The 24010-nt window shown below is 42.2% G+C and overlaps 1 pseudogene; it reads left to right on the top strand.

Moving 5' to 3' along the window:
* Positions 1–486: 486 nt before the first annotated feature.
* LOC110732657 lies at positions 487–23713 on the top strand (annotated as a pseudogene).
* Positions 23714–24010: the final 297 nt, after the last annotated feature.

Below are 24010 nucleotides of genomic sequence, written 5' to 3'. Positions count from 1 at the left end.
AAAAAAAAGATCAAGAAAAGACGACATTTGTCACTGATGAGGGGTTATTCTGTTATACAGTGATGTCATTTGGCTTAAAAAATTCACCTGCTACATTACAACGCATGATTAATGCGGTCTTCATTAACCAGGTAGGTAGGAATGTAGAGGCGTACATTGATGACATGATAGTCAAATCCAAGCTACAGACAAATCACCTTGCTGACCTCCGAGAAACCTTTCACCAAACTCAGGCGGCATAAGGTCATGCTCAATCCCAAGAAGTGTGTCTTTGGCGTTGAGTCTGGGAATTTTCTCGGATTTTTTATTGATCAAAGGGGGATAGAGGCAAACCCAGAGAAGGTACAGGCAGTTATTGGAATGAAGTCACCACGCACTGTCAGAGAAGTATAGAAACTAACCGGTTGTCTGGCAGCATTGGGGAGATTTCTCAACCGGTCAAGTGACAAATGCCTTTAATTCTTCCAAGCGATCAGAAAGAAAACAATGTTTGAATGGGGAGATGATGTTAAGCTGGCTTTTCAGAAATTGAAAGAGAATTTGCACTCCTTGCCAAGGCTTGTAAGTCCTTTGCCAAAGGAGACACTTTACATGTATTTGGCTATCTCAGATCATGCTCTTAGTGTTGTTCTCCTTGCTGAGAGAGACAACAATCATCTCCCGGTCTATTTTGTTAGCCACATTCTACGCAATGCTGAGGTCCGGTACTCAACAATTGAAAATTTTGGCCTGACGCTATTCAAAGCTGTCAAGAAATTGAGACCATACTTTCTGGCACATCCGCTGGTAGTCTACACAGACCAACCACTCAAGCGGCCAATGACAACCTTAGAGTCATCCGGCCAAATGATCAAATGGGCTATTGAGATTCAAAGTCTGGAAATCACCTTCGAACCAAGGAAGGGGGTGAAGGGTCAGGCGTTTGCTGACTTCATCGTTGAAATGACATGTCCGGTAGAGCCGAAGAACTTGGATCAGGTTTGAAAGGTGTACGTAGACGGGAGTTCTACTATGAACGGCTGTGGTGCAGGGATCATATGTCAGTCTCCTGAAGACAAGTACGAATATGCACTACGGTTCAATTTTCAAGCTTCAAATAATGAAGCTGAGTATGAGGCCCTGCTAGCTGGCATCTGCATGTGTAAGGCGGTAGAGGTAAGGAAAATTGACGCTTATTCTGACTCGCAGTTGGTCATAAGCCGATACCACGGTGACTCTGAGGCCACCTGTCTAGCTATGATAAAATATCTCCAGGCGGTCAAAACTAAGGCTGGGACACTTGACGAATTTCATCTAAGTCAAGTGCCTCGGTCAGAGAAAAATCAGGCGGATGCGCTGCCAAAACTAGCATCATCTGCCTCCTGTGATACACCTCGGTCGGTCTTCAAGGAATTGATGGAAAAATGAAGTATTGAAGAGGATCCCATTAGTGTACTTGACCGAAGCACAACCTGGATGGATGGAATCTGGGTCTACCTACTAGACGGCACTCGGCTGAATACTTATCCAGAAATGGTCGCCATGAAAAAGCGGGCAACCAACTTTGAAATCCATAAAGGAGAGTTATTCAAGAAGGGTTTCCAAAAGCCACTCTTGAAATGTATCACCCTAGAAATAATTATCCAGAAATGTGCCTCACATATAGGCGGCAAAGCCCTAGCAAGAAGAGCCACACGGCAAGGTTACTTTTGGTCGACAATGGAAGCAAACGTCATGGAAATGGTGAAAAAGTGTGACAAGTATCAGCGGTTCGACAAAATTATACACCGTCCGGCAACTGATCTGACGGCAATTTATAGCCCAGTACCATTTTCCAAATGCGGAATGGATATCTTATTGGTTGTTGACTACTTCACCAAATGGGTTGAAGTAGAGGCGATCAAAGGCATAAAGATAAAGGACGTCATAACTTTCATTTGGAAGAACATTATCACCCTGTATGGGGTCCCTATGTCTATAGTCTTTGAAAATGGCCCTCGGTTTGAAATGCCTAACCTTAAAATTGGTTAGGAGATCAAGGAATTTCCCACTGCTTTGCATCAGTCGTCCGACCCCAAGAAAACGGACAGGTTGAAGCATTCAACATGCTCATCTCAGACGGGATTAAAAAGAAAATTGAAAGAGTTGGCGATCTGTGGGCTGAAGAGTTTAATTCATGTATTCTGGTCCATCAGAACGACGGCAAAAGGGGCAACCGGCGATACTTCATTTTTCATAGTACGTATACGGCGCTGAGGCCGTCTTACCCATTGAGCTTTATGAGCCAACTCTTCGAGTCATGTTATATGATGAAGAGGCAAACTGGGAAGTCATACGACTGTCATTAGACATCTTACCAGAATTCTAGGGCAATGACGCCTTGCGCCATGCAATCTATTGTCTGAGAATGACAAGAGCCTACAACAAAAGTGTATACAAACAGCCCTTGAAAGTGGGGGACTTTTTGTTACGTAAAATGGAGGCAACTGGAAGTCCAATGAGCAAGGAAAGTTGACACCCAATTGGGGAAGGTCCCTACTGGATCTATAAAGAAGTCAGAGGCGGCACCTACCGCCTGGAAACACCAGACGGCAGGCAGCTAACTAGAACTTGGAATGTAGATAACTTAAAAAAGTACTACTTAAGCCTTGTAAAATTTTGCAAATGAAAAGCTTAATGAGAATTACCTTTTGTTCCAACTTTTGTTTTTGCTTTATCATACTATTAGATACGGCTCCCTGTGGGAGAAGTACCGTCTATGCTGTGTAAAGACGGAAAATCTAATCCATTTGTCCACTCTGATAGAGTGAGGCACATTCGGCGATATCCATTCGGGTGACTTTGCTCACAGAGAGCATCTCCCATTCGGGTGGCACATTGCGCTATAAACTTGCTCCTCAAACGTCTAAGCCGACTGCCTAAATTGGAACAGTACACAGACGATTTTAATTCCATCTTAACCCAAACGGATGAAGGTCGCCTGCCTTTATTTGAAAGGAGACGGTCTCGGACCGCTTGGTTGTCCTAAAAATTAACTAAAAATTGGTTAAGTCTCACAAATATTGGGACTAACTAGTACAAATGGACCAAGATGCTGCCTGCCCTATGGGCATTAGACGACCATCCATCACTTAATTCGCGTTCCACAATAGTTGAACAAGCTAAGTCATTTGGCTAAAGCTGTTTGAAACACATACCCTATGGGTTCTCAGGTGGTCCCAACCAATTAGCCCTCAAGAATAAAATTGAGTTCTAATTTCAAACTTATCAATATTCTACTTTGCAAATTTGCAGCTCAAGACCGTTCGGTCTTCTCGATGGGAAGTAAATTCTAAGTCCGACAATGCATACAGCCTGCCCTAAGTGAGTTAGGTGGCCTATAGCCGTCTACATTCGCCCTTTCTTTGACCCGTTGGTCTTTAAAATATTAAAAGACTAAGCCTAAGACTTAGCTATAATCACTAGTAGAAAAAATGAAATAGGCACCGCAAAATGCGCACCGGTTTTTAAAAATCGGTGCAAAAAAAATAGGCGGGATTGAGGGGAAGACTTTTTGCACCGGTTCTAACCAAACCGGTGCGAAAAATGAGTTAATCGCACCGGTTCAGATCGAACCGGTGCGAAAGCTATTGTAAAAAAAAAAAGGCCATTTTTATCTTCTTTCTTTAATTTCTCTTTCTGTCTTCTTTCTTAATTTCTCTTTCCTCGATCTCTCCTCCTCTCTCATCTACCTTTCTCTCCTCAAACAAACCCTAATCAACAAAGGAATCGGGAAGTAGACGAAGATGAAGACCTAGATTGAACGTCGTTCTTGGCCTAAATTCGGTGATGTTGTTCATGAAGAAATCGGCATTCGTCAAACTATGGTTTCTACTGAAGAACTCGGCATTGAACGACCTGCTGCTCCTGGTTTGCTTCGATTTCGCTTCCTTTTGGTTTGGAATTTGTTTTTTTTTTTTTAGCTGTTCTTAATTTTGATCTTCGTTACGATTGATGAATTGTTAGTTGATTTTGTTGTTGTTGTTTTAAGGTTGTCGAATCTGGCTGTGTTATTCATGTGTTATTGGATTGATTTTTGATGGATTTACTCGTGAATTTGTTATATGTTTGAGTGATTTTTTCCAATTGAGGTTAATTGGAAGAAATTAAGGGTTTCCTGATTTCTCAAGGCTGTTTATGGAATTTTGGGGGAATTGGAGATGGATAGGGGTTGCAGTGGTGGTTTCGTGGGTATAGTGGTGGGTGTGGTGGTTTCGTGGTTGCTGGGTTGTCAGTTTTATTTGTGGTTTGAATCAAATGAATTCTAATGTTTGATGTTCTGGTGAGTTGCATACATTTTATGCTTAACCTAATGAATGCAGAAAGACTAATTTTTAAATTTAGGCTTTTATACAATGTCTTCTCTTTGTATATTGTTAGTGTATGAATGAAAATATGTCATTATAATTGGAATTCGGAGCTATGCACCTTGCGATTGCACAAGTATCTCTGATTTAATACTCTTTCATTGGTTACTTATACTAATAGCTCATAATTTTTTTGAATATTTCCTTTTTTAAAAAAAAAATATTTGGAAGTTGTTTTTTACAACGATAGAGCAAAGGATTTCACGAATTATGTTATCACTTTCAGAAAACATGAGTTTATATGTTATCAACTTATCATAACATTATTTTATCTAAGTAATTTGTCAAATAAATTTGAGATTTAGATATGGTATTTGATTATGAATACATTGTCTTATAGCGTGCTAGGGTTCTAGATGCTATAAATCCTTCTGATTGCTTCTTCCAATTCAGAATAGTTTGAAAACTTTGATTTTATTTCACTGACTTTTGTCTTTGTAAGTTTGTTTGTTCTTGTCATAGAGCAGACATTGTGCTTAATATGTTTGTGTTTTGTTTTTTTTTCTTTTCTTTTTATTTATTTTTTTAATAAAAAAAAAGTGACTACTCATTCATTGCTTCGAATTACCTTCTTGATCATTCTGTTTGGTTTTCTTGTAGGCACATCTAAAGGAAAACCATGCCTGTCCGTGGAAATTAAGGTGGTTTAAATTTCATATGACAGTACTCAATTTAATGACTAATATAATAGATTTCATTCTCAATTAACGTACCCAAATTAGTAAAAATCTAATCTTATTACTAATAAGAACTCTATTGTCTCCGATGAGTAGCCCAAGTGGGGATTTCTTCCATCTTCGAGCTTTATAGCTGATGAAAATGCCATCAAGAAGAATGTATCTCGTTTTAAAATGCACCAAGTCTTAAAATTGCAACAACAAAAGGTAACCCTCATTACTTCTTTTTGCATGTTCTTTATTCAAGGAGATGTAATCAAATAGTGATATTTTTGCATATGCAATGTGCCAATAGATAAATGCCATTACTTTCTACCTGAGATGACTTTGATGCTGATCATTTGGTATTCCTGATAGTGAGACATGGCTCTATTTATATTTCAGATACAGTAATTGAGTGAATATGACACATTGGATTTATTCTCTGGATCAAGGGAGCGAATACATAAAGCATTTAAGGCTCTCTTTGCAAATCCACAAAATAATCTGCGGCTTTTTCTAAATAACTCCCTAATATATGGGGGCATAGGGTGTGGTGACCAAGGGACAAATTTTGTTAAGGTTAAGGCATTTGAAGATAATCTTAAATCTTTCTTGCATGGAGAAAATGGTTTGCATAAAAGGAATTTTGTGCATCTTGTAGGAGAGGCAATACTTAAATTCGGTGTACTAGACAGACTACTTGAAGTCCAAAAGCTTGACAAATTTGATGTGGAAGGGGCAATTCATGCTTATGACGATATTGTTTCCCAGCCTTGCAAGATATGTAAAGATTCCGGTGAAGGCAGGCAATTAGGAAAGTATAGCTCTCTGCATTTAATCCCTGTAGATGAAAGTTTGAAGATTGTAAGGGACTACTTGATAGCTGCAACAGCCAAGGACTGTAGTTTAATGATTAGTTTTCGTCTAAGGGAAGATGATGATCAAGAATCACACTATAGGACAATATACCTGGATTTAACAAAGCAAAGGTTTGATGTCAAGGTAAAGATCTATCCTGGTCTAATTTAAAGTTGTTAGATTCAGTTGTATAATGTTAATATCAAAGAAAAAGACCATATGAATGTATACCTGTATTCAACAGAGAAAGTTTCAGCAGTTAGCTGGGTTTAAATGAAGGTGTTTAACACGGATGATAATATTGATATATTAATTGACTTTCCCCCCCCCCCCCCCCCCCCCCCCCCCATTTCACCAGAATCTTGTAAATTTTTTATGTTCTTGGATCCTTCTACATGGCGCTTGACATATACTGTAAATTAAGATTTTTCAGTCTTCGTAGAATGATACCTTTGTACTTAGTTTCATAGTCTATTCCCCTTTGTAAAATCTAGCATTTTCGGTTGATATTGCTTACCGACTCTTGTCATTATCCTCTGTGCCCCCGATTCTAATCAACGTCAGCTGTTAATTTCCTAATTGCACTGTTTAATAAGTGATGTATATAGCTGATAGAGTTAAGTAAAAATCATCTTCAGTGTAACTGTAAAATAAATGGAAGATAAGAAGATACTATACGTCTGCTGCCTTCTAGCTCTACTTTACATCCTATTCAAAGTGGTCATGGTCTTCAAAAATTAATTTCTCCAGAACTTGATTTTGTAGTTTTTTTTTTTTTTTTTTTTTTTTTTTTTTTTTTTTTTTTTTTTTTTTTTAGTTTTTCAAGTGTAATATTACAAGTTATTGAAGAAAATATATGTGTTTTATGTATATTATGATTATATATAAGTATTTAGTACAATTTAAGTGAAAAAAAAAATGCAAAAACAATTTTTTTTTTTTAATTTTTGGGGCATTTTTGGCACCGGTTTTGAAACAAAGCCGGTGCTAAAAGTTTTTTTTTTTTTAATTTTTTGGGCCATTTGTCGCACCGATTCACAGAAAGAACCGGTGCAAAATCTAAGTTTTGGTTTTTGGCATCCCTCAAATAAGGACCGGTTCAAAACCTGTGCTCAATGGGGGTTTTGAACCGGTGCCCATTTGTACATTTCGCCTAGTGAATTCTTGATTTTACAATGGTAAGTCCAGGACCGGATGTAGCTAATGGTCGTATGTAAGCCAAAAACTTTACCATCTGCTTCATGGACGATTGTCCACTTGATTTGGGGCAATCACCATAGTGATTGATTGACCTAGAAATTAGTCATACTCTTTTTAAGTATCAAAAATTTCTAAGTCAATCAACCCATTTTTAAAACCAATTGCACAGCTGTCCAGGGGCAAGAACATTCGGTATACTAAAGCCGCATGTATGGATTATGGAAAAAATACTTAGTCAAATTCATTCATGCATAGCAAAAAATTCATTAACTTGAAAAACTGGAAAAATTGAAGCAACCCGACTACACAGCCAGCATATTCATTTAAATTAAAATCGACAATACAGTCGGTAAGAAAGTTAAAAATTTTAAACCAACATCACAGCCGGCAGAAATTGTCAAACCTAACCCCACAGTCGGTAAAATACAAGAATACTCGGCACACAGGCTGGAAAAGAAAGTACTTGGCCATCTGGCCAAAAGAAACATACATTAAGCTTAATCTTGCTGAGGAGGGAGCTGTTCATCTTCGACAGCCGGCTCTTCAACCTCATGGGCCGACTATTCTTGATCATACTCTTGCTCGTGCTCCTCATTCTCATCCATCTGCTCATCCACGGCCGTCTCCAGCAGCTGGGCATTAAGCTCATTCGTGGTCGCCTCATATTGATACTCCTAGACGGAGTAGTCGCCATCCAGGTAAAGAGATTGAAAGGTAATTTTCATGCGGGTAACACAGTTGACCTCGTTCTCGGCAATCAACTATGCCTTGTTCTCTTTGGCCTTGGCCTTAAGCTCTGCCCGCAACCGGATTTCCTAGTCGGCTAACTCACCCCTTAGAGCCTCATTCTGAGTACGGAGGTCGTTTGCCTCTTGATCAACGTTCTCTAGGGCCTTGAGGTGGGGCTTAGCCATTTTAAGCTCGGCCTCTAAGTTAGCCACCTTCTTGTTGGCCGCATCCAGATTGGCCCTGACCTGCACGTTGGCCTCCGCCTATGAATACTGAACATCATGAGTCAGCATATCATTTTTCATGGTGCCAAACTGAGCTCTGTCAAGTGCAGAGGCGGCCCACTATTTGGCGCTTTTTACCTCTTTTTTTCTAGTCGGCAAATGGCTTTTTGAGGCCATCCACCCACAACATAGCCTGCATCCGGCAAAAACAATTTGTTAATGAATAGTCGGCATAAAGGTTGGAAAAGTTAGATAACTTAAGTCAGTTTACCTAGGCAAGCAGAGCAGTGATGGTGTCGAAATTAAGGGTCCTAACACCCCTCACAGACGCCCTCTCAGCTGGGGAGACGACCTTCAACATGTTCTTGGCAAATTGTTATACATCCGACCTCTGGATGACATCTACACATTGAACACCTTGTAAGTACTTGACATAAGTTCGACCCACAAACGGAGAATCTTTAGAGCTGCTGGGCGACTGCTGATAGAATTTGACCCTACAAGGGTAAGAAAGAGGGTTAAAGGCTGTGATACCTTGAGGGCCAGAAATCTCCCTGCCTTTCAAGCACTTGTCACGATGCCTGGCTGCTGCTGCTGAGCCGGTAGCAGCGGTGAGTGGTGCGCCACTCTTTGACACCTTAGAGGCGTCCGACTTCTTTAAAGCTTCTAAGGAGGAGGGAGTTTTATCGCCTGTGGTGGGGTGAGAGTCATCCTCAGAACTGGCGGATGAAGGAGTTCGATGCGTCACAGTCTTCCTCGACTTAGTGGGCGTTCGGACCTCAGCAGCCGAGCGCTTATGCGGCTTTTGGTCGAGTAAGGAGACACAGGCGGTCTGTTTTTCCCATCTTGAAAAACGGGAATCAAGATATGTTAGTGTCAGGCGGTAAAGGCCGCTTGTATACTAAAGGAAAACAATTCTAAGGTTGAGAATGTTACATGAGCCAGCTGGACCTTCCTGAAGTCCTCGGCCTTCCGCTTATTCATCAAGCGGTAGGCAGCCGCAGAGTTGGCAGCTATCTTTTTTGTGGACATGTGCTCCATTGCTTCTTTTGCAAAAAATAAGCCGGATGTAAGCATAAAAAAAAAACAAACAAACAACAACAATAACAAATAAGACTTAGGCAAATTGCTAAGTCAAAGTGTGCACTCGGCCATCTACTTCTACTCTTTTTGGTGCTAAGGCCACAAGCGACCAAATAGGTGCCTTCTTTCAACCACTCAAAATTCGGGATGTAACTATTAGGAATTATCTCCTTCTGCCCCCCTTGAACTTTGGTGGCGACTTTGAAAAGGCTGGGTGTAATTATCTGATCCCACCCTTCATAAGGGACAAGCGGCAGAATTGCCTTTTGCTCTAGGAGATAGGCATCTGATTCCAAGAATTATACTTTCGGTTTCTCCTAGCACCCGGTGAAGAAATCAAAACTTATATATTTCGCCAATTTTTCCATTAGGACTCTTTGCCGACAGTCATCATATAACCCTTGTGAGTGGTCAGGGTGTACCAGTCGCCTGCCTTAGGAGCCTTGCACAAGTAGCGCATCTTGGCGAATGCCTTAAAGCTTGGCTCCACCTTGAGAATTTTACAAGCGGCAACATATCCCAATATATTCACCTAAGAGTTGGGGGCAAGTTGCCAAACATCCAAGCGGTATCCATCAAGGATCTTCTCCATAGCCGGGTGGAGGGGGAATCTCAGGCCTGCTTGAATGGCCGCCTCGTAAAAACCAAAGCATTGGTACCCATAATTGGTCCCAAACAGCCAGACGATCGTGTCTTCCAAGTCAAGGACATGGATTTTGTAACTAGCCCCCAAAACATGGGTGGTATTTAACTCGTCCAGCTTCTTGAGCATGGACTTCTGGGTGGTATTTTGTAACTAGCCCCCAAGACTTCTGGGTGGTATTTTGTAACTAGCCCCCAAGACATGGGTGTGTTTGGGGTAATGTGGTAATAGTAGGCGGCAAACTCCTCCTAGTGGGAGGTGGAAGTCTCTCCTCCTCCCCTCTCTTTAGATTCGGCCTCTTCTGTCGACGCGGACGGCCCTGATAAAGCCTTAGAGTCCCTAGACTCCTCATTCAACACAATCGGCACTGATAAAGCCTCAGAGCCGCCTGACCCAACACCAAACTAGGGTGACCCCTGTACAGAGCTAGACGTACTACTTCCATACCTTTCCCCTGACTCGTTTAAAATGGAGTCACCCGGCGTACTTGTGGGATGTAGACATTTACTTTTGGTCCCCTGTCCCGACCGAAAGTGTTATGACGATAAATAATTCCATCTTTGTGCTGGAATGGAGTAAGGAATTCTTATGGACTACTGATTAAAGCCTAAACACATCAAACTAGCTAGCTTAGCCCAAACGAAATGAGCTAAAACTCATTAACACTAAGCCCGATCAGAAATTAGGCCTAATCCAAAGATTAAACCTAATTTCAGACGGATTTAGAGCACCTATGTTAAAATTTAAGGGTGCCGCAGGAAAATCCGCGCGCAACTCATGAAGTCGCGCTGGCCTAGCTCACTCACCTTATAAGGTTGCGCGTACCAGCCACCACAACCCCTAGAGATGCGCTTGAGGAAGATTCAAAATTTTAGAAAAATACTGAATTGAATCTTACCATATAAGTGATACAACCTCACGCAGCCATGTGCAGCGCAACCTATTCACTTGCGCACGAATGTCGCGCGCAACCTTTAGGATTGCGTGAGCCACCTACTGAGCCAGAATCTCAAAAACCCTAATCTCACCCATTCCCTATAAATAGAGGTTCAATACGAGATCGAAAGACACAGAAAAATAGCCTAAAGGTCAACAATAACATTTTATGAACTTATGCAATAATCAACCTTCTTTTCCTAAACACTCACCCTTTTAATTACTTTGTTCTTACGGTGGAGGTTTCCTAACAAGAAGGTGTCCATAAACATTCTAAACAAATATCTAGCAAGAAAAGGTGGTAATTCCTAAGCGCTTAGATAAATCACTTTCACTTTTCTTATCCTAAATCACTTAAATTAATTAATTAGTGTTGCTTGATCACGTTAAATAAATACTTAATTAATCAATTCGACATAGTATTATTTGATTAAATAAGACTAAAATTGAATTAATTAATTGATTATTTTATCACCTAAGCCAAGGCGAATTTTGTTATTATTATTCTTTCACGAATTTGAATTAAATAATAATAACAACATTTGTCGTAATGTAATATTTATGTGATTAACCCGTGTAAACAAAATCAACTAACTTAGTTTTAGGTATCACGTTGCATATATTGTCCCCAAATCATTTGCCCCTCACAGGGGTCACGTGGCGTGCCTTGTGGCGCCTGTGAGAAGTGTCACGCATGTACGAGTGAACAGTATTTTTACTATTTACCTTCTGGAGTAAATTTAAGAATTGCCCCTAAAACTTTTACCCCTCTATAAATAGTTTCACTCCCTCATTCTTGCATATTCACAAAAAATCTTTAAGAGAATCTATGACTTTTGAGATAATTTGATTATTGCCACTTGTGTTTGATTCGCCTGCATCGCAGCCGTCCCAAGCAGTTTCAACAATACCTTCATCTAAAAGGTACTCACCTGCTTCCCTCTCTTTCTAGCTTTTTAATTACCGTCTGTGTTTGTTTTTCCTTGTTTTCAAAAATTGTTTCACAAACACACATGGCACGACCTAGGATAGCTATCAGCCGGTCATCCAGGACGGCTTAATCTAGGACTAGGAGTGTCGCCTACCCCTACTTGGACTCTTCTCTACAAACATCCCCGAATCCGACCGTCTCTGTGTCTGTGTAGGACACTATGGCCAGAACAAAAAGGGCGGCCTAGGGCCCTATAGATGGTGAGGAGAACGACGACACTATTGAGGTACCAGGAAATGAAGTTTTTGATTACCCACCCGGCCCTCCAAGTACGCCGAGTGATTCTATCCTGAATGAGTCAGATGATAAGTCTAACAACAATGCATCCGGCTCCGAGCAAGGGTTACCTCAGTCGGATGCTACCAAGGCGGTTCCAATGCTAGAACAGAGTCGCATGTGCCACATGAGGAGCTTGAGAGCTCCGATTTTGATTCTGAGTCTGCGGAGGAGGCCATCTCTACTGAGAAAGGGCGAAGGGAGGCTTCTTCCTCTGCCCAAGAAAAATTCACTCCCTACTTTACCTATATCTCAGCAGGCACCCAGAGAAATATGCGCAAGAAGTTGAACGACTTTCGAGCCGCCCATGTCATGAGGGCCGGATATGAAATCCATGTCCCTGATTTGGATGACACGGTCGTCTGGCAGTTTGGGTCCAACTATAGAGACCAATGCTTCAGTTGTTATGAAGCAGCAATACAAGCGGGCCTAAGATTTCCCCTTAATCCAGATGTGAAGAAGATTCTGGATGGTTATCGCTTGGGGGTTTGGCAACTTGCCCCAAATTCGTGGGTGAGCATACTAGGGTATGTCGCCGTTTGTAATATGCTTGGGGTAGAGCCGAGCTTTGAAGCCTTTGCCTCCATGCATTATCTGAGCAAGGCCCCTAAGTCAAGCGGCCCCGGCTGGTATACCCTGACTTGTCAAAAAGGGTACATAATGACCGTGGGCAAGGAAAACAAGTGGAAGGACTGGCGAATAGATTTTATATTATCTCTTCACCAGACACTTGAAGGAACCGAAAGTATAATTCCTTGAACCAAATCAGATACCTTCTAGGCACAAAAGCTATCCTCTGGCCTGTAACTGAGGAAGGATGGGATCAAATTCTGACGCCTGGTCTATTTAAGGTCACCACCAAAACCATAGAGGGAGGGAACGAGAGAGTGATAGTTCTCCACATTTACATCCCTAGGTTTGAGTGGCTGATGGACGACACTTATCTTGCCGCCTGTGGCCTTAGTACAGAAAAAACCAGAGGTAAAGGGCCGGATGAGTCAGCTTAGCAAATATTTTTTTTACTCTTTTTTTTTCCTTTTTTGTTTTTACTAACATGCATCCGGCCTATTTTGCAGAAGAAGCAATGGAGCAGCTTTCTCAAAGCAAGAAACTTACCAGCTCTACAACCGCCTACCGCTAGATGATTAAGCAGAAGTCCCAAATCTTCAAAAAAGATTAGCTTAACCATGTAAGTTTTTCACAAACTCTTTGTTGGTAGACATGCGGACAGTGCTGTCCTATACTGACAGCTTTACCCTTAAAATTTTTTTTTAGGAGGGACCAAACAAGCCGCCTGTTCCCCCCAACTTTGGCGAGAGGCCGCCAAAGCGCCCGTTTACCGGAGAGGACCGGACGCCCTCCAAATCAAGGAAATCGGTGGCGCAGAAAAATCCTTCAGCCGCCAAACCCCACCACTGCCGACAAGTCTTTTGCTTCCCTTGAAGCTCTCAAAAAGCCGGACGCCCCTAAAGCGTTAAAGAGTGGCAAGCCACTCACAGCTGATGTCGGCCCAGCAGCTTTAGGCGGGCTTGCCCCAAGCGGACGCAAAGATAGACATCCCTAGGATTTAGAGGTTGACCTTTAAGGTATTAGTACTTTTAACCCCTTACCTTATCCTAGTAGGGTAAATTCTTATCAACAGTCGCTCAGCAGCTCCGAAGACACCCGGTCTATAAGTCGGGTTTATGTCAACTTCTCACCAAGTGTTGAATGTACATATGCTACTTAGAGGCCGGATATACAGCCGTTTGCCAAGAACATGCTCAAGGCCGTCTCTGCTGAGGAATGGGGGTCTGTAAGAGGGGTTGGCACCTTCAATTTTGATGCCATATTGGCTCTGCTTGCTGAGGTAACTTGGTTTTAAGTGAGAAATTTTTTCTAACTCTTCTAATGCCGACTGTTTATTAATAATTTAATTTGCCGGATGCATGCCATGCTGCGGGTGAATGGGCTCAAGAAGCCATTCTCAGACAAGTATAAAGAGGTAAAAGCTGCCAATAATCGGGCCGCCTCTTCTCTTAACCGAGAAATGTATGACATATGTAAAAATGAAGCACTGACTCATGACATCCTGCATTCACAGGCAGACGCCAACCTGCAGGTCAAGCAAAATTTACTGGCGACCCAGAAGAGGGTAACTGAGTTAGAGAACCATCTAAAGTCAGCCAAGTCCGAGCTAAGGAAAAAGTACGAGTTCAGGGCCGAGGAAGAAAAGAGACAATTGATCTCTGACAATGAGGTCGAATGTGTCACTCGGATGAAGATGGCCTAGAAGGTTTTATTTCCTCAGGACGACTACCCTGTTTGAGAGTATCGCTTTGACGAGGCCACTGATGCGCTTAACGAACAACAGCTGCAGCAGGAAAAGGAGGATGAGGCCGAGGATGAAGATATGGCCGAAAATGAGGGGCTCGAGCATGATGAAGGCCATCCGGCTAATGCTAGTGAACGGTCGGATGGTAATGAATAGGAGCCCTCCCCTCGAGCAAATTAAGCTTGTATTTCTTTGGCCGGATGGCCTGAAAATTACTTTTCCGGCCTGTGTGCCGAGTATTGATGTATCTTTACCGACTATAGAGTCGGGTTTTATCAACAATTTTCTCTTCTCTTCACCGATTGTAATATCGGTTAACACTTTCTTTTGACCGACCATGAGGTCGGTTTTCTAATATGAATATGAATCAGCCGGCCATTAGGTCGGTTTTATTTCTTTGCGAAAATTTTTTGTTCTTGAATTTTTACTATGCATGAATTTGACTAAGTATATACCTATTTGTTCTATGCATGCGGCTTTCTCATTATACCGAATGTTCTTGACCCTGGACGGTTGTGCGCTTGGTTTCAAAAAGTGGGTTGATTGACTTAGAAATTTTTGATACATGAAAGAGTATGACTAATTTCCAAGTCAATCAATCACTATGGTGATTGCCCCAAACCAAGTGGTCAGTCGTCCATCGACAGACAGGTAAACTTTAGATAGTAGACGACCATTGGCCATATTCAGTCATCTTGGACGAATGGTTTTTAGATTAATACAATCATTAGTTGTAAATGCTAAGTTTTGGACTTAGCTTTTAATTCCAACTAGGGTCGGCTCTGCTTCTGTAGAGCAGGCGGTCTATCCCATAAGAGAGTTTGTTTTTTGTGCTGTCTGTATTGCCCCAGAGTAATAGCGGGTGCCTAATAGTGTTATTATCAATTTGATAATATTTTTATCCAAGGTGGAATAATGGCTAGATACCGTCTGTTTCACATAGGACATGTGGTTGTTTGAGCCATTTAGGTTCTATATTAGATTCTTTAAGGCAAACAGCTACGACTAAGGCTTAAATAAGGCAGTCGGTTGGGTCGTCCGTTATATGTGTTTATAGAGCAATGTACCACCCAAATGGGAGATGCTCTCTGTAAGCGAATTCAGCTGGATGGGCGAAGCCGAATGTCTCACTCTTGTTAGAGCAGACGGTTGGTTTAGATTTTTCCACCTGTATGTCGCATAGGTAGTTTTACCATAGGGAGACATATCTAGTAAAAAATAAACTAATTGAAAATAAAAAGCATCTTTCATTAATAAGCCTTTCATTTACAAAAATTTACAAGTCTCACAAGTAGTACTTTTTCAAGTTATCTACGTTCCAAGTTCTGGCTAGCTGTCTGTCGTCTGGTGTTTCCAGACGGTAGGTGCCGCCTCTTACTTCCTCATAGATCTGGTAGGGACCTTCCCAATTGGGTGTCAACTTTCCTTGCTCATTGGCCCTACCGTTTGTCTCCATCTTGCATAGCACAAAGTCCCCCACTTTCAAGGGTCATTTGTGTACTCTCTTGTTGTAGTCTCTTGTCATTCTCAGACAGTAAATCTCATGGCGCAAGGCGGCATTGCCCCGGCGTTCTGGGAGTGAGTCCAATGCCAACCGCATGGCCTCCCAGTTAGCCTCTTCGTCATATAACATGATTCGAAGAGTCAGCTCATAAAGCTCAATAGGTAAGACGGCTTCAGTGTTGTATACCATGAGGAATTCAGTTTCGCCGGTTGCACCTTTTGTTGTTGTTCTGATGGCCCATAGAACATGAGTTAGCTCTTCATCCCACAGACCGCCAGCTCTTCAATTCTCTTCTTAATGTCGTCTGAGATTAGCTTGTTGAAAGCTTCAACCTGGTCGTTTGCTTGGGGTCGGCTGATTGATGTAAAGCAATAGGAGATCCCTTCATCTCCAAGCCAATTCTTAAGGGTTGGCGCCTTAAATTGAGGGTCATTGTCAAAGACCATAGACATAGGTACCCCGTACCGGGTGATGATGTTCTTCCAGATAAAAGAGATGGCATCCTTTGTCTTGATGCCTTTGACAGCCTCAGCCTCCTCCCATTTGGTGAAGTAGTCAACAGCAACTAGAATATACCGTCGTTTACTTGGCGAAGGTGTATACGGACTCAAGATGTCCATGCCCCATTTGGCGAATGGTACTGGACTATGAATTGTCGTCAGATCAATGGCTGGACGGTGGATAAGCTTGCCAAATCTTTGGCACTTATCACATTTCTTCACCATTTCTATGGCGTCTGCTTCCAGAATCGACCAGAAATAACCTTGCCACCTAGCCCTTTCTGCTAGAGCCCTGCCACAATGTGTGAGGTGCAAAAGCTCGAATTTAGATCTTCCAGAATCTCATGCCCCCTTTCCAGGGTGATACACTTCAAAAGAGACAACATAAAGCCTTTTTTGAAAAGTTCTCTATTGCGAATCTCAAAGTTGGCCGCACGTTTTTTCATTGCGACCATTTCTGGATATGTATCCGGCAGAGTGCCATCAAGCAAATAGGCCCGGATGCTGTCCATCCAGGTTGAACTTCGGTCAAGTACTCTAATGGGATCTTCCTCAATGCTTCATTTTTCCATCACTTCCCAAAAGACTAACCGGGGTGTATCACAAGAGGCGGATGATGCCAGCTTTGACAGAGCATCAGCCTGATTGTTCTCCGGCCTAGGCACTTGACTTAGGTGAAATTCGTCAAGTGTCCCAGCCTCTGTTCTGAGTGCTTGCAAGTATTTGACCATAGCCGGATGGGTGGCCTCATAGCCACCATGGTATTGGCTAACGACCAACTGTGAATAAGAGCAGACGTCAATTTTCTTTAATTTTCCCCTGCCGCCTTACACATGCGTATACCGGCTAGCTGGGCTTCATACTTTGCCTCGTTATTTGAGGCCTGAAACTTGAACCGTAGTGCATATTCATATTTGTCCCCTTTAGGATACTGACATATAATCCCTGCACCACAACCATTCATGGTAGAGCTCCCAACTACGTACACTTTCCAAACTTGATCAAGATATTTCGGTTCAACCAGCCTTATCATTTCAACATGAAGTCGGCGAACGCTTGACCCTTCTCTATCTTCCTTGGTTCAAAAGTGATTTCAAGACTTTGCATTTCAATTGCCCATATTAGCATTCGGCCGGATGATTCTAAGGTTGTCATTGGCTGCTTGAGGGGCTGATCTATATAGACTACCACCGGATGTGCCAAGAAGTATGGTTTCAACTTCTTGACTGTCATAAACTGGGTGAGACCAAATTTTTCAACCATAGAGTACCGGAATTCTGCATTTCGAAGCACATGGCTAACAAAAAGAACGGAAGTTAATTGTCGTCTCTCTCAACAAGGAGAACAGCACAAAGAGCATGATCTGAGACGGTTAAGTACATGTAAAGCGTCTCCTTAGGCCGATGGCTAACAAGTCTTGGAAAGGAGTGCAGATGTTCTTTTGGTTTTTGGTAGGCCACCTCAGCATCATCTCCCCATTCAAACATGGTCTTCTTTCTGATTGCATGGAAAAAATAGAGGCACTTGTCACCTGACCGGCTGAGGAATCTCCACAATGCCGCCAGACAACCGGTTAACTTCTGAACTTCTCTGACAATGCGGGGTGACTTCATGTCAATGACTGCCTTTATCTTCTCTGGGTTTGCCTCTATCCCCCTTTAATCAATCAAAAATCCGAGAAACTTCCCAGACTCAACACCAAAGACACACTTCTTGGGATTAAGCATGACCTTGTGCCGCCTGTTTCTTCCGATTTGATTAAAGAAGACCGAATTAATCATTTGTTGGAAAGTAGCAGGCACATTTTTCAAGCCAAATGACATCACAATATAACAGGATAACCCCTGATCTGTGACGAATTCCGTCTTCTCTTAATCTTTCTTCCACAGGAGTATCTGATGAAAGCCTGAATAGGCATCCAAAAACTCATCAAGGCATGTTCGGCTGTTGAGTTGACCAGATGTCGATCTATATAAGCGGATAACTGTCATTTGGACATGCCTTATTCAGATCAGTATAATCAACACACATGCGCTAGATTTCATTTAGCTTCTTTATAAGAACAACATTTGCAACCCAATTTGGGAAGTGACATTGCCGAATAAACCAATCGTCTAGCAACTTCTTAACCTCGGCGGCTACTGCCTGAGATCTTTCCTCGCCGTGATTTCTTTTCTTTTGCCTAATAGGCTTCTTCTTTAGATCCACGGCGAGTTTGTGGACAGCAAGATCCGGGCTTATGCTAGGAATCTCTTATACTTCGAAGGCAAAGATATCTTTGCATTCCTTCAAGAGATTATGCAAGTCTACCCCCAATTTTGCAAAGGAAACCGCCCCCACCTTAACAGTTCATTCTAGATGTGTGTCATTCAAAGCGATGTCAATGTGCTCTCTAGCCGACTGGGGACGGAGTTCATCTGACCGTTCCCCGGTCAATGATTGCTATTGCTTCTCTTTCCTAACAGTCACCAGCTGGTTGGCCTTTCTCTTCTTGCCGCCTGCTGGTGGGGTAGACTCAGATTCCTTGACATCATCAAGGTCTATTGGCTCCACGTCCCGGCCGACTGTCGTGGGCTTGACGTATGAGAAGAAGCACTCCCGAGCCGTCTTCTGATCTCAACACAAGGAGCCAAAAGTACCATCATCTTTCTCAAATTTCAACAGCACGAGGGATGGGATAATAATGGCCTTGGATTCGTTCAGAGTCGGACGACCTATTATGAGGTTGTAGGCAGTCAGCTCTTTTACGACCAAGAACCGGACGACCATATTGCGCCCTTGTCCCCTCTCCCCAAGCCGGATAGGTAGATCAGTCTGACCGAGTGGGTGCACAACTCCACCCCCAAAACCAACCAAGGGGTGAGTGACCTTGAGCATGCTGCTTAGCTTGTACTTCAGCTTAGACAGACAATGTCAGCTGATAATGTCAAACGAATTGCATGTATCAATAAGGATCCGACCAACCTTTTGGTTGGCCACCTTACATTCAATGATAATGGGGTCGTCATGCGGCCGCCGGACTTCGCCCCGGCCCTTTTCAGAGATGACGACCTCAGGAAAGGTATCGGTAGACACCTGGCCTTCATCGACCGAGCTGACATCCATCTGTCTGACATGGTACTTGGTGCCTCTATTAGTTGGGCCCCCACAGGAAAAGTCATCTACAATGGTGCAGATCATGTCCGGATCAGTGCCCGAACCACTATCAGCCTTTGCTGACTTTTTTTACGACTCCCTGGGGTCCGTCTTCAAGGTCACCTTGGACTTGAGGATGTAAGACTTCGGCACACCCTTATCAGCCAATCTATCGAGCAAAAGCTTGAGGCTATTACAGTCGTTGGTATCATGAGCAATGTCCTCATGAAAGTGGCATTACTTGTCCTTGTTCCGGGCTTCTCAAGTACCGCCCGGTCTTTAATTTCCATGAGGATGGTGTAGCAGTCTTTGTTAAACTCTTACTTGGGGATGTACAGTTTAAATTCTTTCTTCTTCTTTTTGGACGGCTGATTAGGGTCCTCAACCGCCCAAACCTCTTTTCTCTTCTTTTTCTTTTCAACTTTTTGATCCGGCTGATCTTGTCGACTCCCTTCTTGTTTGTCAGACTTCTTTGAGTTCGACTACTTGCTGGAGTCGCCTGTACATAGGCTTCTGCCTCCCTCAGCGCTTCCTGAAGAGTGAAGATTCTCTTCCGGACGAGGTCAAACATAAAAGTCGACCCATCCTTCAGACCCTTGAAAATGTCTGTAAAACCAACTTCGTCAGACAGTCCTTGGATCTAGATTCTCACCGGATTGAACCGCCTAACATAAGAACGGAGCCCCTCCCTGTCTCCCTGAACAACCGTGCCCAAGTCGATGCTTGTCTTCTTGGCAGGTATGTTCATGGAAAAGTTAGAGGCGAAAAGGAACGCAAGCGTCTTGAAATTGTTTATGCACCCAGGCGACAGGTTGCCAAACCACTGTTAGGCAATGCCCTTTAGTGTAGCTAGGAAACATATACACCATGCGGCATCATCCAACCCCTGTAGATACATGAGATTGGTGTAGGCCATCAAGTGGTCTTTGGGGTTGGTGGTGCCATCATAGGCACTAACCAAGACATTCTTAACCTTGACCGGTTGTGCCGCCTCGGTTATTTCCTTGGAGAACGCAGATTGTTGTTCTCCAAGTCTCAGCAGACGTAGGGGCTAGACTTGATATGCCGCCTAACCTCCAAAAAGGGTAGGTTGCTGATAAGGTTGGGCAAACGGCCCGTATGTTTGATGGGGCACATACTACACCGAGCCTATCATTTGAAGACTTGTGTGGACGAATTGGCCGCCTGACAGATGCTCTTGCACAAATGGGAAATACCTCATCGAGGTATTCCTAAAGCTGTTTGGCATTGTCGGCGTTGAAGCCGTGTTAGACAGTTGGTTGTTCCGCTTTTGCTCAATGAAATACCGAGCATCAACGTAAGTCTTCTTACTGCCATATGGTTGTACATGCCGGATGGGCTTTCTCTGATTCGCCCCAAGGAGACGAATATTAGTCCGGTCAATTAAAGGTCGGTCCCCCTCCTTCTGTTTTGGATGCAAAGTGGGCTGCATGTCCTTGATCGACTTTGTATTCCCATAGTGAGGAGGTTTCTTGGACGACTGTCCTTTGCTTGGACTAGTCGTCTGGGTCTTGATTTGATCTCTCATCTCACCTTTAATATTCATCATGAACTTGACAAACTTCTCATGGGTGATGAGAGCAGTCTTTCCTGTAAGCTGAGGCTGGTCGACTGACTTGCTCGGACTCACCTGGTTATCACCCCGTTCCCTATTATCCTCGGAACGGACGCGTCTAGTGATGAGGGATTCATCTCCGCCGTAAATACTTCGACCTCTGGATCCGACTCTATATCATGGTCTGGATGGACCTCAGCTGACGGATGCTTTTCATCAGGAGGTGGTACAGTCTCTTGAGAAACCATCTTAAAGGTACTCTCCCCACAGACGGCGCCAAATGTTTCGGCGTTTTTTGCGAGATGTTCTACGGGAGAGTTATGTCACCAAGACTGGCTCCTCACTCGGTTGTACCTGCAACAAACGAAAGCTCCGGTTGTTCGGAATTCCGCCTCCGACGATCAAGATAGTACGTGTACAGAGAGTAAAATGCGGAAAGGAAGTAAATCTTCTCGGATCCCGAGAACAGGTGTTTTCTCTAATGTGAGAGAATTAATTGTGATGTAATAAATGAACGTTGTCCCGAAAATGGGGTAAATGTCCCTATTTAAAGGGCATTGGAAATAGTGCCCTTACGTAGGTCATTTGACCTAGAATTGGTGGGTTGCGCCGCTTTTGCGGTGTCTTGAGAAATGGGCCTTGAAAGCCGTCATTCCCTTTGAATATCTTTATGCCACGTGTCAAGTCCAGGTAAGTCCATTTGGATTCCTCCTAGGGTGACACATGTCACACTCTCATTGGTCCACATGGCTGGGGTAAAAATTTCTAAATTAGGTTGAATGTAGATTGCATTTATAATGATTTTTTTCAAGAATTGTACTCTCTATCGTGTTTTGATGTAAAAAAAATTGTAGCAATCCTAAGAATTGTTTTAGCAAGGTGATTGGATTATGATTTTTATTGTCTTAAAAGTATAGAAAATAATCCTCTAAGCTGACTTGGTCGAATCACGAATGTCAAATATGGTGAGGAGTAGTGTTAAGTTATTACTTTGTATTATGAATTGATTCAGCAGCATACGAATTGTGCTACTTTGTTTATAGTGTCTCATAATGGCATTGCTTCTTATGTACTGATTATTAATTGTCTAGCTTTCCTTCTATTGTTGACTTGTTGCTTGTCATGTGCTATTGACTGTTTTGACGGTTTCAGTGACACCAGGACACCAAGGATCATTCTTTTATCAAAATGTCTTCGAGATGTTAATATGTTGTTCTGACTTACACATTATTTCAGAGCCCATGAGGGTTTATTTTTTCCTAAATGAACTTTTGATACAATTTTTTTGCATATTAGGTTGCTGTATGACTATTAGTTTATTGAGTTATATTTCTTTCTTATCAGGATGATAATGTAATGTTACTGAGAAAGACTTTCCTCTTTCCTCTTCCTTTCTCTTTCTCTCTCTGATTTTGTCGATTGTGGCTTTGAGCTGTGTTCCATTCAAAGCAGCGGATTGAGGTCAGATGATTCCACTACTTTTCACAGTTTAGAGTCAATTTCACAATGTTAGCAAATTAGTTGTTGTCAAGTTAGAGTACCAACTCTTTTGCCATGATCATATTTGAGATCATATTTGAGGAATCTCTGGCTTTTAATAAGAGTGGAGTAGGTTTAATTATGGCTATAAGCTTGTGGGCTGTATGAAGCATAGGGGTAAGTTTTTCTTTACTTGCTAAATGTCTTGGCAGTGTAATAGATGGTAAAATTTAAATGCTTAACTTGCTCTACATTAAGTCACTAGGTCACTAACTGGCATTTTATATATTCATTTTTACAGGAACAAACCTTAAATGTGGTTCCAGATTTCAGAAACCTTGTGATTCAGGCTCTGGGGCAAATAATGTGCCTATGAATAGGTTTGCCAATTAAGTTGTCAGCTTCCCTTTTAATCGTCTTAGTACAATCAGTTCGTGTATTATCTGCTCATTTTGTGGAAGTTTTTTCTGTCGAATATCTCTTTCGTTTCCGTAATTGGATCATGTGAATGACTAATTAGATTAGCTCAAACTGTGGTATTATTTTATGTTCATTTATGACCTTCTTACTGTTTTCTTCTGGCTTTTACTAATGACCATTATGTCTATCGATATTTGCATCTCAAAACTTTGGAGTAAAGATTAGAAAATCTATGTGATTTTATGTCTATGTACAAGGTACGTTAATGGTTCTAATTTCTGATTGAGACTTATTCCATATGTTGCGCAGCAAGTAAATTATAGTAATGCTTGCAAAATGGGGAAGAAAGGAAGCTGGTTTTCAGCAATTAAGAGGGTCTATGGCCTCTTTGCACATAGCTCTAATAAGAAAGTAACTGATGTAAGTACTTCTTTCAGATTTAGACAAGCACCACATTTTATTTTGGAAAAAAAGGATTACATTTAGGGCTCTTCCAATGTGAGTAATTGTACTATTGATTATAATTACTGAACAAATGAAATATTTAGTGAGCATTTTTGTTGCTCCCTTGAGATATGCAATCTAAGGAACAAAGTGACAATATCTCCCTTCCTCACCAAATTAGGGTTTTAGAATTTGAAAAAATGTTAAGAACATTCGATTGAGGTGAGAGTATCTCTGTAGGAAGAAGCTTAGAAAGAAAAACGTACCTTCATCTGATGGATTAGGGCTCTTTGGTTGCAGGTTCCTTCTCCAAGTGAGAAGCCTCCTGCTGATGGATTTACAACAGGAAGTTTCTAGATTGGAAGCTGAGATCAAAAGTCGAACCTTCATCTTCATCAACTTTAAAGGCACTCCTAATTGAGAAAAACGTACAAATCCAGACGGTATGTTTTCTTAGCTCGTGAATAACTTTACACAGTGGGATTACTTTTGCTCAAACCAGAACCATTTCATCCTTTTTTCCGTGTTGAAAATCCTGAAATTATTAAAGGTTTGTTCTGATTTTTTAAAGCAGAAGTAAGAAGTTTGAAATACAAACCCAACCTTATCTGATCCCCACCCTAATAAATGCAAGAGTGAGGGAGAATGAGATTG

The sequence above is a fragment of the Chenopodium quinoa genome, unplaced genomic scaffold (assembly GCF_001683475.1).
Source record: "Chenopodium quinoa cultivar QQ74 unplaced genomic scaffold, ASM168347v1, whole genome shotgun sequence".
Lineage (NCBI taxonomy): Eukaryota > Viridiplantae > Streptophyta > Magnoliopsida > Caryophyllales > Amaranthaceae > Chenopodium > Chenopodium quinoa.
The sequence above is the reverse complement of the archived record's forward strand: the minus strand, read 5'-3'. Positions and strand labels throughout refer to the sequence as shown.